The sequence below is a fragment of the Parasteatoda tepidariorum genome, chromosome 6, assembly GCF_982258835.1.
Source record: "Parasteatoda tepidariorum strain Cologne lab strain chromosome 6, Ptep-v5.0, whole genome shotgun sequence".
Taxonomy (NCBI): domain Eukaryota; kingdom Metazoa; phylum Arthropoda; class Arachnida; order Araneae; family Theridiidae; genus Parasteatoda; species Parasteatoda tepidariorum.
Window position 1 is genome coordinate 57,568,024 of NC_141760.1, and position 15,680 is coordinate 57,583,703.

Sequence of the window (15,680 nt, forward strand, 5' to 3'; positions counted from 1 at the left end):
GCTTGTCAAACTCTTCCTTGGCCTGCCAGATCATCAGATCTCTCTCCCATCGAGCATGCCTGGGATATGATGGGAAGACGATTGCATCTGGCACGGAATGTTGATGACCTCGTTCGACAATTGGATCGAATTTGGCAGGAAATACCGCAAAAGACCATCCGGGAGCTTTATCGGTCTATGCCACGCCGTGTGGCAGCTTGTATCCAGGCTAGAGGCGGGTCAACACCTTATTGAACTTGTTACTGTAACTCTGCAATAAATTATTCAATTGTTCTGAAATTTAAATCATTTACTATTCTGTACATTGTCTTCCTATCCACCAATTTTCGTTTCAATCGTACAACTTCTTCTTGTTGCGTCGATTTTTCTGTTATAGAGTGCATATATATTGCAAAAAGTTTTGGATCAAATTACGGTAATATCTATTTTTAGCACGTAACGGAACATGTGAGAAGGGATGACATGTTACGGAACTAATAATCTGATATATCATAATTTGTACAGTAATAATTACCGCTAAATCACTGAATCATTGCAATTAAAGAAGTATTGCTGCAATTATTACGGTTTAATATTTTACGGAAAAAGTGGATTTTGCTGATGATGGATTTTACAGATGATGGAACCAAAATACTTTATATCGAGATTTAAACCGGATTTTTTTAACAGTGCAGTTGAATTTACGGCTAATTTGAAGGTTTTATTTCACTTAAAAGAGTTTCAGTTTTAGCATTTGTAGGCAACGGGGTGTTCAAAATGAGACAAGCAATTGATCATCTATAATAATTAGATAACTGTATTTAAACTAAATTTAACTTGCGAAAAAAAAATTCTTTTTTTTTAGTTTCCACTAGCTTACTTTGAGAAAGAGAAGTAGAATATTCTAAAAATGTTAAAAGCATTGTGGTGGAAACCATATATTGAATTCGCAATTTCCTAGAATATCCAAATGATAGTAACTATGCGTTGCATTTCTTTTGTTCGTTTTCTTTAGCTTAGGTGAATATAAAAAAGAAGTATTTTTTTGCGTTTTTACTGCTCTTTAGTTTCTTTTTCTATGGTTGTCGTTCACACCTGCCTAAAGCCGTTGAAAAGAATTTCACTTCTTTGTAGCCAGTTGTTGCATTATTTATCAGTTGCGGTTTTTGTGACTCTCATAACACTTCAAAAAGTTTTGGTTTAAAGCTATATTTTACAAATGTAATCAATTTAGAATTTTTTACTAACTGTATTTGGTTTAAGATATTTTCACACCGGTTTTATCTAAGACAAACACAGGAGAATTATTGGAATATATTACATGCAAACCTAATGTTAGGTTAGAATGGTGCAAAAGAAGTTTTCATGAAAAATTTATTTAACCTGTAGTTCGTGTAAAAAAAAAGCATTTGCATGTTAAAATGTGCATGACTTTTTTAAATTATTTTAATAAACCTTTGGTAAAAACAAAACACGTTCCTTTCATCACATTGTCCAAAAACGTTTAGTTTATTTCTAAACCAAAAGTAGAAGGAATTATTTTACATCAAAATTGGTGTAGAGTGAAACACCAGAGATAATTCTTCGTGCAACCGAACAGAAAGAATAATTCTTCATGTGACCAAACAGCAAGAATAATGTGTTATCAAACAGCAAGAATAACGTGTAACCAAACAGCAAGAATAATGTGTAACCAAAAAACAGCAAGAATAATATGTAACCAAACAGCAAGAATAATGTGTAACCAAACAAGAATAATGTTAAACCAAACAAGAGTAATGTGTAACCAAACTACAAGAATAATGTGTAACCAAACAACAAGAATAATGTGTAACCAAAGAACAAGAATCATGTGCAACTAAACAACAAGAATAATGTGAAACCAAACAACAAGAATAATGTGTAAACAAACAACAAAAATAATTCTTGGTGCCGCGAAACACCAGAGATTTTCCTATATGGTGGCAACTACTTTTGGTCAAAGTGGTTGCCACTAGTTTTGGTGTTCCATAACACTAAAGCTTATAACAACATTAAGATAGATAATATACATGAGTATCAGAAAATTTATATTTACTAAGATCAATTAAAAGTAAGAACATGCACACACCAATTCCTTAAACAAAATTAGTTTGTGAATCATGGATACTAAAAATAATATGAAAATGAATTCAAACAGAAGCTGATGAAAATTACATATTTCAAAATTAGTGAATACTTAAAAAAATAAAATAATTATCTTAAAAACATGCATATATTTAGTTAAAGCTCTCTTTTGCTTCTCTAGATGCATTACAGCGGGCAAGATAAGAACAAATTCAAGCATCTCGTACTAGACTGTAAATTATTTCCCAAGGATATCCAAATTGAGCCAAAATTGGTGCTTTTGAAAGCGAAAATAATTAACAAATGGTGTGAATGTGCTTGAGCGTAGTCTTGGCATGGTTGACTACACCATTTAAAATATATATCTACACTTATATTTGGTGTTAACTTAAAAGAAAGTTTTCCCTGATTCAATTTTTTGGGTTGTTTTATATAAAATTCAGAGATTTTATATGGTTTTTATAAAATACTAGCCGCCATAGGCGGCCAGCTGTCCGCCACGCTAAAGGTTTTCACAAATGAAGTTTTTTAAAACATAGCAGGAAATCTGAAGATTAGTGGACAATTAAAGTGTTCCTGTCCTGCAATTTTGTCTTCATATCCAGTTCTTCTGCAGATGTGTTATAGCTCTTGAGGATGTTTGAAGATGTAACTTTGCTATGGTAACCTAAGGCCTATGGTAACCTAACCTATAATATAACTATCAGGTGGAGACTATTTTTTTATTTTTTTTATTTAAAAAAAGGCCTCAGAAATTGTAAAAACATACAAAAGTTGCTTTCGAAATCATCATTGGCCAATAGCTGAAAACCTCTTCTAATCTTCTTTTACGTTTCCCTGATACTTCTTGAACTCTAGAATTGCTTGTCGAAATTCGGTCATGTTCCATCCTTCTTTGGCGTTTCTTGGGCCCTTCTTCTTCTTTGAGAATCTCTTAATATCTTTTTCTTTGACAAAATACAAAGTTTTTTGGAAGGCGGTTCTGCCATGTCATTAATCGGGTTTTTAAGAAGTCAACGAATACTTTAGAACAACAATTACCATGAAAGCAAATCATGAAACTTCAATATTAAAATCTAAGTGCTTACCTGCAAACTGAAACTTTCAGAAAATAACTAATTACATTTAATAAAAAACTGTTAAAATAAAGAATAGAAAAACCAAAGAGATCCAAGGTAAGTGTGATCGTTCCTTCAAAAACAATTAAATTCCTATTTTATATATTATATAGCTACAACGCTTAAGAAAAAAAAAACTAAAATGCTAAATAGGGCGATTCCACGAAAAGTGGTCCTGGGTGACTAAATTTTCAAAATTATCGTAAAATCAAAAATGACACAATTTCGGAATCTAGAAGATGTACATTTTTTAATAGTTAAGATAGTTTTTTGAATTACAAAAAATATTTATGTGAATTCTAACAAAAGGTGGAACACTATGAATTTTAACAGGAGTTCTCTTCTTTGTTATGTTATATTCCAATGGAGTTCTTAAAATATTAAAGAGCAATAAAATACTTTTTAGTAATAAATATAACTATTTTACTCTTTTATCATTGTTTAATGTATTTTTTTAATTTGGCCTAAATTTTTTTGCTTGTTTAAAAGTCGATTAATCAAGATAGTCTAATTTCCCAGTAACACACGTAACATAATTTTGCATTTTTTTCTGTAAAAACTTTAGTAGAAAAGAAAATTTAAAAATTTTTTGTTTTATAAATTAAGAAGGCAAGATATGCAACGGAAAAAATTCTCGAATTAAAACTGCCAATAGTTAAAATTTTATAATTAATTTTATTCAAGGTAACACACGTAACGAAAAGTTACGCGCGTTACTGTTATGTGTGTTAGAGGTACTTATACGCTTTAATTATTTATTTATTTTCAATAAAAGATTTAAATCATGTTCGGACAATCCGCCGCACAACTTCAATGCCACAAATACGGAATTGCAAGATTGTGGTTAAATTCAGGTCGGTATAAGCATTAATAAAAAAACAGCATAATAAGACGATAATTTTGAAATTTCTATTTTTTATACGTTTATGTTTAAGTAGAATATTTCGACTGCATTTGCTAGATTATTATAAAATGGATAAACTTAAAATAGTGTCCTTATCTGGATTTAAAAGAATAAGAAGATGAAGAAAAAAAGAAAAGAGCATAAGATTCTGCACTTCAAAGGAAAGAAAATAAGGAAATAATGAAAGTTAGACTTGAACTTTCAAAACAGATTGATAATGATGTAAAAGGTTCACCACTAAGTATTTCAGATGAACTTAATTATTAATAAATGGATTTTCTTCAAAAGTTAGATTGTTTATACTATGCTTGTATTGAAACAAGAGCTGGTTCTCTGGATTATTACGGGTAAAAACGGGCAATAAAACGAAAGAACTATCTAACAATGTTTCTAAGAGAGGCTTATAACTGATTTTTGTCAGTTGCATCCTAAACATTGTTTAATTTTCCATATTTAGTACTTTATGACTAAAAAATTTATTGCTACTGTAAAACTTAGAATCAAAACAAATATCATGAAATTTTTATTCTTTAACTGGAAGGCTAAAATTAAGTTTATGACAATACATGGTGATGGTAGAAGTATTTATGTATATAAAGTAAAAGAAATTTTGGATCTAATTGTTGGAAGGGTGCTTCTGATACTTACAAAAATTTCTCATTGTTTGTTATAGGTTTCTAACCATCATTTATTGTAGTTTGGTAACGATGAGAAAAATATGACAATAGCTCACAAAAAAATATATAATGGCAAATGTGTAAGAAGAATGTTTTGAAATAACTCTTGGAAATTGGACTAACTTTCAATAATACGTAAGAGTTAAAAGAATCCGAGGTGATACTTTCCAAACAAACATATCTAGCATTAAAACCAGGGAAATTCAAGTTGACTTTGCAATGGCATATTCTTTTGAATATCAAAACGAATTTCAATCAGCATTATGCTATCCAGTCACAGTTCCGTTATTCACGGCAGCTGTTGTCTTAGACGATACTCTCCTAAAGAGTTTAAAATAGAGTCCTTTACAATATTTCCTAAGGCAAAGACAAAGGTGAAACAATGTCTACACTTTTATTTTAAGACTGTTTAAAAACGATTCTACTTCAGAAGATGAGCTAACAGAAACCTTCTATAGTAATAAGTCAAGTTAAGAATTTAAAAATAAATATATGGTTGAATTATTTCATATTTTGTCAATCAAAATATAAAAAAAGAAATTAATTTGGAAATATTTTACGATATCACATGCAGAAGTTCCTTCTATGGGATAGGTGTGTAGTACAAAATCTTGAAAGCGAAGCAAAAAGCAAAGTTATTTATATCATTGTGTTGTTATACAAAAAAATTTATTTGCTATCTAGTGTTGTTTGCAAAGCTAACCAATCAACTCATGCCTAATACAACAGTATTATATATTAGCCAAAAGGAAATAAAGATATTAATTGAAAAGATCAATACATGGCAACGGTAATACAAAGCATAAAATCTATGCATAAGTATCGTTAGATACTTGAATAAGATGCATAGATGCACATTGTGGCACGCAAATAGTCAGTAAGTCAATTTCTGTTCCCTCCTGATCAGAAGTGCGCCTATAACTGAAATTAAAACGACATATGCTTTATCTCGGGAACATTATTGACGTAAATGCACATGCTTGTAAACTTAAAATGCAATATTTGCATAAAATAATTGGAAAATATGCATATTTTTGTTTCCAAACAGAAATGATTTAGAAGGAATAGATGTGCCTAAGATTTGCTATGTTTTACTCTCTAAACCAGTATAAAGAAGGGCTACAACCATCTTTCCAGACCATTAGCTATTTTATTTGCTAAAATAAATTGTTTTTCTTCTGCTAAATTAAAATAAATAAATGTTTTAGTGCAACATTTATGACTTCTCAGTTGAAATATTCACAGAGGGTAACACACGTAACGTTCAGTTAACACACGTAACGCACCAATTTCACCAAAATAAAGAAGTTTTTACTGTTGCAAGAAATTTTTAAAAATCACTAAACACAGCTTCGATATTGTATCTCTCTATAAAAGAAAATATCTTAATTTTTTGCCTTTATACTTCACAGAATTAAATGAATATATTCAAAGTTTCAAATATCTAGCATTATAAAGGGTAACACACGTAACAAAATTTCAGAAATTTTTTTTTTCAACATCAAATTAATTTGCGCCTTCAATCTTCGTTTTGAAAACTTACAACACATATAGATTTAACAACAAATTAAGAAAAACATAAAAAATATCTAACAAGTTTATTATAATAAGTGTTAAAGTTGAAATATGTCGTGTAAAAGTAACACACGTAACGAAAGAATCGCCCAATACATGAAAAGAACACGAAAACGGATTAATTTTTTATGGTATCAATTTCTATTTCTATATAATTTTTTATGGTATCAATTTCTATTTCTATATCGCTACAAAAATTATCGTCTTCGCTTAAGAAAAAAAATAGAGCGTGGAAAGAAGAAGAAAAACTTATTATAACAATTATGAACAGCGACAAATATATCAAAGCGTATTTACGTATCGAATATGTTGCCACATTTTTAATACAAAAGTTAAACTTTTCTCCACTTTGAAAAATGTAAACTAATGCGAACCTTACAATTAAATTATTAATTCCTTCATATATTCGTGGTTTAATTTGTCGAAAATTAGTATTTCAATTGAAAGGTTCGCATTAGCATACACTTATAAGAGAGGAGAAAAGTATATGCATTTTTTAATAGTTTTTTGAATATGGCTCTTTGAAAACGAAAAAGCATAGATTTTCCTACAAAATGACTGATAACTGAAAAATTAATCCAAATTTTTGAAAAAGAAAAAAAACACTTCTTCATTATGTCAAAACACAATTATGTGCCGAGTTTCGTGCCTGGGAGAGGCTTCTGGGGAGATATATTGTGATTACAGACACACACACAGCCGCGTTTATTATTATGTATAGATAGAGCAATTTTAGATCTGTAAACATAATAAAATGTTATCTTCAAACGCGGTAGTAGGTCACAAGCTTTTGAGTTAAATGATGGTGTAATACAAATATCTATATTTCTTCTGCTCCTCAACTATATTTAACTATATGGCTATGAAAATCAATTCACAGGAAAAAAATTATGAAGGAGTTATCTAATATAATTTAATTAAATTTCTAATTATTAAAAACAGATAGTCAGATTTTCGTACGCAAAGTTAGCCTAGATAATCGTATCATTACATTAAGGCAATAACAGCAATGATGTAGCAATTTTTTTTGAGCCAGACTAATTTCTTTTAAAAAACTTAATTTATATTGAATTACCTCATTTCTCCATCTTCAATTAAATGCGCTCTTCGTCTAAATCAGGGATAACCAACCTCTTAAGCCCAAGAGCTGCAATGACTACGCGTCAAGGGACAAAGACTCTCGTAGAAGCCTTATTTAAGTTAAAAGTGTTCCTCCCCCATTTGAGCTTTAGTAATTAAAAAATGCTTCTCTTGTTGTTCTCTTTTTAATACTACCTCCAACATTTTTCAAGGTGCTTTGATCGTTCTCCGCCGTCATGTAAAAGCTTTTTTTATTGTTTATTTGCAACTTCTCAGAAACTCCAAAGCATCACAGCTGCTTTCTAACCTTGCAGGGTGACTTAAACTAGACTAACGGTTTCAAAATTTATAACTGAAACAGTTAGGAGTCAAAATTATTACAGCAAATTCATATGGCAGGGCACAATTTGTTCTTTCCTTTAAGAGTTTCTGATTTAAGTTTTGATTTATTTGAAGGACAATGTATATATCGCAAATATTTAAATCATTGAAAAATATATTTGAAAATCTCATCTAAATATTTCGAAATTTTTAATGAATGAAAGGATCGGTACTATATATTTGAAACATCGACAATCAGCCACAATCACACATCCTAATGAGACATGATTTTCCAATTATTTTTGAGTTCATTGTTATCATCTGCAACGGTCACACAGTAGAATCATTTTTTAACAAAACTCTTAAAAGAAAAATTTGCAGAATTAAATTTATATTCTTAAACCTCAACTGTTAAAGTTTGGAAAAACGCTAAAACAGGTCATCATCTACCAATATATTGAATAAAATTTTTAAAATGTGCTTAAAGTTTTGTAGCAGAGCTAGTCATTAAGTGAAAGACTTATAGTATTAAGGCATGTGGATAATTTTAAGTTTAAGGACAAATTTCAGAGTATTAATTGCAAGAAAAACATTTCATTATCAAAATGTGCATCAACTATTGTGTTTATTTAGCTTACTTTTCTAAGTTTTTTCAAGTTTTTAATTTAAAAACTATAATCATTATAGAGAGTGGTAGACTAAATGCTGGGTGCTGCCTAGATTTGCGATATTAGCGAAGACTATTTATTAGACCACTAATCTAAAGACCCATACGTAATCACTACCTTTTACAGCAAAAATAATTGAAATGACTCATTTCATATGTTTTCTCACAAAAAAAAGGTTTAATAGAAAACAATCATATTAGAGAAAATTATGCCCATATTTCAGTTTACAATACGAACATTAGAAAATGAACTTAAATTTTTTTTTTCTGACGAAATCTAAATTTTTAGTCTTATTATCACTTGTTGAAAATCCTAGACGCACAAAATCTGCATGGAACACTTAAAATAATTTACGCATTCCTTCTTTCGAAATGAAATTCAGTAAGATGTGAATTCTTTGCATAAAGAAGAATAGTTAAGGCAACAGTAGAGAAGGTAAAGTCTCTGGAAGTAAGACATTTTGAAAATTCTTAACTCGTTTAACAAACTGAATAAAATCTTTGTGTTGATTTGAAACCGGCATTGTTTTGATATTTCGAAGGAACTTCTGGAATATTTTACAAAACAATCTAGAAAATTTCACATTCACGAGATTTGTATAAATATTAAAGGAAACTCAAACTTGAATCTCACGTAAAATTTATTTCCGTAAATCTCTTATATAATTTTGACAGTACTTAACTCTAACGATTAATTAATAATTACTTCATTAATTAAGTAAATATTTATGTAAAATATTTATGCAAAATATTTTGAAATGATTAATTTAGCAAAGCTATTACAATATTTAACTAATAAAATTTAACTTTTTTTTTCTTTGCAAACTTTCAACTAAACCTAATTCAAAATTCTTTACAGGGAAATAATTAAAGCATTTTCAATAAAATATTCCCGAAATATAATCGCATTAGCTGCAGGATCTATGAGCTTATATAATTGGCATGTTTACTGCAAAATAAATTATAACATGCATCGAATCATTCTTTTTTTTGTATTTTTAAGCAAGGATATTACTGACTTTATTTCCATTTTATGTAACGTAATCTAATACAACTATTCTTGCTATTATTCTATACTATTACTATTATAATATTATTAGCCTTTTTTAAACTTCGACATCGCAAATTGTCTAAATTTGCTTTCAATTTAATTGCACACGGAGAAAAAAATTCTACATTATTATAAATTTTGAAATAAAATTTTCTTTACTGCATGAATAAGTAATTTAAATGATTAGCAATAAAAGTTAAAAAAAAACTTTAGCTAATATTACTACGGCCAGCATTTTCCTTATCCTTCTGCAAGATTCGCTTGAAAAACTTGATGAATTGAAGCTTAAATTAAAAGAGGCAAAACACAATAAAAAAAAACGCTTACCTACAAAATAATATTTAAGTTACTCACATAACTTTTGACGTCATCAATAAGATCTCTTTTCAGATGATTTGAAGTACATATATGTCTCACATCTTTAATGAGTCCAGAACAAGTCTTAGTGAATGCGTCGTTGCTAATAGAAAACGTGTAGTCCTTTTATTTTTTTAAAGCAACATAGTTAATCGTGTAAACAAATACCGATTTTGAAGCATCTTCTTTACTCCCCCATACGTAACACAACTCGTTACTTAACATAACCCGTAAACCCCGATTACTGGCTTCAAATATGAATAAAAGTTGAGGCAAATGTTTACTAATTAACTAGTTAAGAAGTTCCTCATGCGTTTTCCATTCCCAATATCTCTGATATCTACACTGAGAAAAAAAGCATCATCAAAACTACCAGAATGTGGTAAATTTTACTGCATTTTTGGCTCTATGGAAACATTAAAAAAGCACGGTGATTTTTACCGAAGTACTTTGCTATTTACTTTTTGGTGAAATTAACAATGAAATAAGATTTTTATCATCATGCTGTTTGGTGGTAAATGTTGTGAAAATTGGTAATTTTAATCAAAAGCTGGTGATTTTAACATTAGTAGTATAGTTTGTTCAGTTTGACAATATCTATTTAATTTAATAAATACTTATTAACTTTGTTTCTCATCGAATAATTATTTTCTTATGCAAAGTATAAAGTACCGTCTGCAACCTTTAAAACTATAAAAAATGTCCATTTGTAATGCACATTTTCAAATATCTGAATATGACTAAACTAAATTAGTAGCGTAGCTGCTACGCATCACGACTGTTCCAACATCTTAAAATTGAAGCATGGAAGTAGCGGGTTCGAATCCTACTGCAAGCATGCATGCGTTTTTTTAAATTTATGATACGCACGCTTACACAGGCTTGTGACTCGACTTATATACTCGTATCAAGCCGAAATACAGTTAGAACAAGAGAGAGAAAGAAATTACGAACTTGGTATACGGAGGGATTCGAACCGTCGACCCTCATATTACAAGGGGTGATCAAATGAAAAGGTACGAAACGACACGGTGGGTACAAATGTAGACTTTATTCAAAATATACACCATAGGCCTGAGCACAACGATCCCACTGATGAACAAGCCGCAGGATTCCTTATTCCCAAAATTCCTATGGCCGGGACGAGACCAAGTCCTTCACAGCGTCCTTGAGTATGTCGTCCGAGTTGAAACGCTTCCCTTTCAGGTGTTTCTTCTGTGGACCAAACACATGGAAATCGCAGGGTGACATGTCCGAACTGTAAGACGGATGGTCCAACGTCTCCCACTTGAACTTGGCCAGTTCCATGTGTGTGACTCTGGAGACGTGTGGACGCGCGTTATCATGGAGCACAACCACACCCTCCGTGAGCAGCTCCGGTCTTTTGTTCTTGATGGACCTACGTAGGCGTCGGAGTGCCTCACAGTATACAAAGGAGTTAATGGTTTTTCAGTGCTCGAGTTTCTGTTCCTCATACGGACTGCCGCATCATTTGGACGCTGCTTTTGATAAGAGCCTCTGCTCCTGTAAGTGCTTGATTTCTCCTGCGCATGCGGGCGTCCGCGCATGCTCCGATCCCAGTCAGAGACTCCAATCGCATCCCGAGATGTCTCGCTACGTTCTCCCATGGCGGAATATACAAATATTTAACTGTTACGTTTTTACGTCATTTCGTACCTTTTCATTTGATCACCCCTTGTACAATAGTTGCATCTTTGACTTTCTCTTATTTTAGTTATCTGCTCTTGAACTCGACAAGGGCTTTGTAACGAGCACATAAGTCTGTATATGAATGCGTAGGCAGGTACTTCATTTATGTCGCACTGGAGCTGGACAATGGGCTATATAACGTGACCATTTATTTTTTGACTCAAAACGGGACATAGGTTTATTTAGGTCAAATCATAGGTACCCAAAATGCTTAGTTATATTTATCAGAAGAACAAATTCGTTTTAATATAGCTGGGGACGATTTCAAGTAAGAATGAAACTCTTGGCACGTTTTTTTTATATTCACTTTATTTATCAACATCGCCTTTAGAACTAAAATTTGTAACTGGGTTTTCTCAGATGTCCACAATTTGTTCATAATAGAAAATACTCTTTCTACTGGAGCATTTGTAACAGGCAAACATAAAATATATTCAATTACAATAGAAAAGTTTTCATGCTGAAGATTGTTGGCGCGAAAGTGTTTGAATACTTCCACCCAACGGGTTTCCGTGGAAATATTTAAATTATTCCATTCCGTTATTTTTTGCGATGTAATGCAATTAGAAATTAATGAAAATTCTTCAAAAACTTCAATATCTTTATTACAGTCAATATATTGCTTTTCAATTAATACATCCAGAGATTTCTGAATATCTTCCCATGTGGGGACCTTTTTAAATCTGCCCAATAAAATATATCCATTTCTTTGGTGAGAAAGCAAGTCCACTGCTCCAGATATTCAGGGCTTGTTTTATAAAATTCTGTAGCGGTCCTTTTCACAAATTCTTCATGAATATCAGAACCACTATCTTTCAATTTTAACATTACTTGACGGACCACAAATGGAAGAAACTGATTGGTCTGTTTCTGAGTTAAATTGTCTTTTAATTGATTGATTCCCTTTGCAGCTTCAATTGCCGATACAGTCTGACCTTCAAGTTTTAAGACAGCTTGATAAAAACTTGCTGACTGAAAAAATAAAACCACAATTCGGATGTGGGATCTTCAAAAAAGTTTTTTAGTAACAGGGGACATTTTTAAATACTCAAAAAGTAGCTTTTTAACGGCTGATACATTTTTAAAACCCTCTCCAAAGCAGGCATAAGAGCAAGCCATCTCGTTTTGCTATAGCCGAGCATTTGTTGATATTCCGTTTCGGCACAAAACTCCTTTAGAGCTTCAACTCGAATCGTATAAATATAAAAAAATCTTCACAATAACGCTTTCGTAATCTACGAGTAGCCCATCTGCAGCAGATTTTATTGCATTGTGAATTACATGGGCTCCCCATCCAATACCTATTAATTCTTTTTTCAGAGATGATTGTAATTTCGTTAATACATTGTTAGTTCCTCGCCTAACTGCACCTCCGAAATTGACGTTGGCATTGCCCCACAAAATGCTACGACTTTTGCTGTCAAATTGTTATCTGTCAACACTTGGTTTAAATAATTGACAATGATGTCAGAAGTTTCACCAGGTTGGTCTTGGAAATCTAAAATTTTTGCTTGCACACCTATGTAAGGTTGAAAAAAGCGCACTACAATGGGGTATATTTTCTTGTTTGACGCGTCGTTTAGTATTGTAATACAATTGCACATCTTTTAATTCTTTCATTTCTGTACGCATCAAAACATTTACTACAATAGCTTCTGATTTCGTACTCGCGCATGTAAATTTGGGATCAAAACATGTGATTTTCTTGTATCGTGTGATAAGCCCAGACGCCTTCTGCCGCGTCGATAACCAGATTGAGTAGCTGATGGGCGGTGGCCGGCCGTCTGCTACTCAAATTTTCGCGTGGTTTCTGAAAACGGAACAATTTTGAGTCCCACAGTCCATTTCGGGGACACCGGGACTCGTAATTGTAAAAAGGGACAGCCCCGTTCAAAACGGGACGTCTGGGACGTAGGCTAAGACCGTCGTCTATAGCCTATAGACGACGGTCTGGGAAACATCCTTGAGGATGATCCATTGCAATTTTGATCCTCTGCAGATGGGATGGGACGGCTCCACTGCTTTGTTAGCCAGACGACCTGTGAGTGAAATCAAGCACTTTACGGTAGAACAGTTTAACGAGGACCGATACCACCACCCCGGTCCCTAATCAGGCTGATTAAAGTGGCCACCCATCCGCTTACTAACCTCAGTAAGTGACGCTTGACTTCGGTGTTCTACTAAGAACCGCGTCTTTACGATCAGTTCACTGCGGGACCATATGAATGTGTAACAATTAATAAATAAATACTTGAAATAGTAATGTTTTTTATTTATTTTTTATACCAATCTCATTTTATCGTCAGAGTGGAAAGTAGTTTGGTGGTGGCGGTTCACATCAAAGCTTAATGATGGATGCGTAATAGTAAATAAATAAATTTGGTTTAATATAGGCTCGTGTGCTTAAAGCAGAGAATTACCTGTCTCTTGTCAAAAATTGCAAAACGAATTTTGAAAAACAGAAGCAAAACGCAAAAAATTGATTGATCAAATAGCATACCAAAAACAAAAAGGAGGAAAACAACACAAAGATATTGAACCCGCTACCTCAATTTCTTCTGAACGTTTGATAAAAGGACAATACCCCACGGAAATGAAAGCTCCAATAATATGGTTGTTTTACTTGCTCCTCATATTGCAGTACTGCTGTTCTGCTTACCGTTCTGTAGCGTAGATGTAGTGTCTTTAAATCGAGCTGTAATATTTAATGCATATTTTTAGTATCTTTTGCAAAATTGTGCAACTTGATTTTCAAAATGATAAAGCTATTTGAAAAAAGGAAAGGGCTAAGATTAATTAGAAACAGTTTTTATTCTATAACAGGATTGAATTAAAAATACCGCTAGTTTTGGACATAATAAGCAATTAACTAACAATAATGTATGACCTCTTTAGAAAACAAGATGATGGAGACAGTTTATGCATGAAATTGAAAGCCATTACATTTTAACTATGCATTAATGAAATTCAAATTAACTAGGAGGCTTCGCCCCCTGCTCGCTGGTGCTCGCCAACCCCCGGAACTGCTTTCGCAGTTCATTTTGGATTGCTTCGCAATCCGATGCTCGCTTTGCTCGCTCATTGGATACAATCTTAAAGTCTAGCTTTTGTATACTTTTTTGAACACTGTTCCGAAAACTTTTCACTGTAAAAAACTCTAAACCTGTACATTTCAATATTAATTTGAAATTGCAAACAGTTCACATATTTTTCTTAATCACACTATTCTAAATTTCAGTTGTTGAGAAAAGTAACTGTTGTAAGTTCTGTTTTAAAGTCTTTCCCATCAGAGGGCCAAAACCATGTGTTGTAAAACAATATGAAATAGTATTGAACGCCGGATGTAAAGCATCGGTTTCGATGAAGATACTTTTGTGAGAATTTCTTTGATAATTCGGTAAGAATTCACCCGATTAGAAATATGATGCTCACTACGTGCTCTTGCGCGCCGAAGCCTATCAATTAAAAATGAAAATTTTTGCCAATGCGAGAAAAGAAATATCATCAGTTTTATTGATACATACGTATTAGCGTTTTATATAATATAGATTGGTGATTGAGAAGCAGTAAAGAATAAAGAGTAGTTGTTCCCATAGCGGGAGATTTGGTACCTAATTGGATAACGTGCGGAGAACCAAAGTGAATAAAAAAGTATCCTCAAAACTACCAGAATGTGGTAAAATGTACCGTGAGGGCACTATGGCATAACCAAAGGCACGACAATTTCTACTTATTAGCACCAGGGTTATGATTTTGGTTAAATTAACAATTAAATATTGTTTTATAATAATTGCTAAAATTTGGTAAATATGGTAAAACTTGGTAATTTTTTATATTACCATAGAGCAGGGCATAAAGGCCATTTATTCGGTTAAATTCACTTTTCAGTTATGTATATTTTACTAAATGTGTGGTAATAAGAATTATAGTTTTGGAAACCAGAATTACCGGTAAACCGTTACCATATCAATAATTTAAATACCCTATATTTTGGTTTTATTAGCCACAATTGTGGTTTCTTTTTTCAAGAAATGTCTTTACTGTAGAATAATCTACTTTTTCCAAAATATTTTTCTCCGTACTTAAAAAGTAAAGTAGTATACAATGAATGTAAACGAGTGCGTTTAGTTCAATT

The 15,680-nt window shown here is 32.0% G+C and overlaps 1 protein-coding gene across 2 annotated transcripts in view; it reads right to left on the reverse strand.

The window, feature by feature from the left end:
- The window catches only part of LOC107441317 (uncharacterized), a 206,085-nt gene extending 195,839 nt beyond the window's left edge, over positions 1 to 10,246 (reverse strand). The window contains exon 1 of one of the 2 annotated variants that reach the window (XR_015434916.1): positions 9,833 to 10,246. The gene's annotated coding sequence lies outside the window, so the exon portion shown is untranslated. Of the gene's footprint in view, positions 1 to 9,805 lie in introns of both variants that reach the window. The other variant, XR_015434915.1, reaches the window with a different exon arrangement.
- Between the last annotated feature and the right edge of the window lie 5,434 nt (positions 10,247 to 15,680).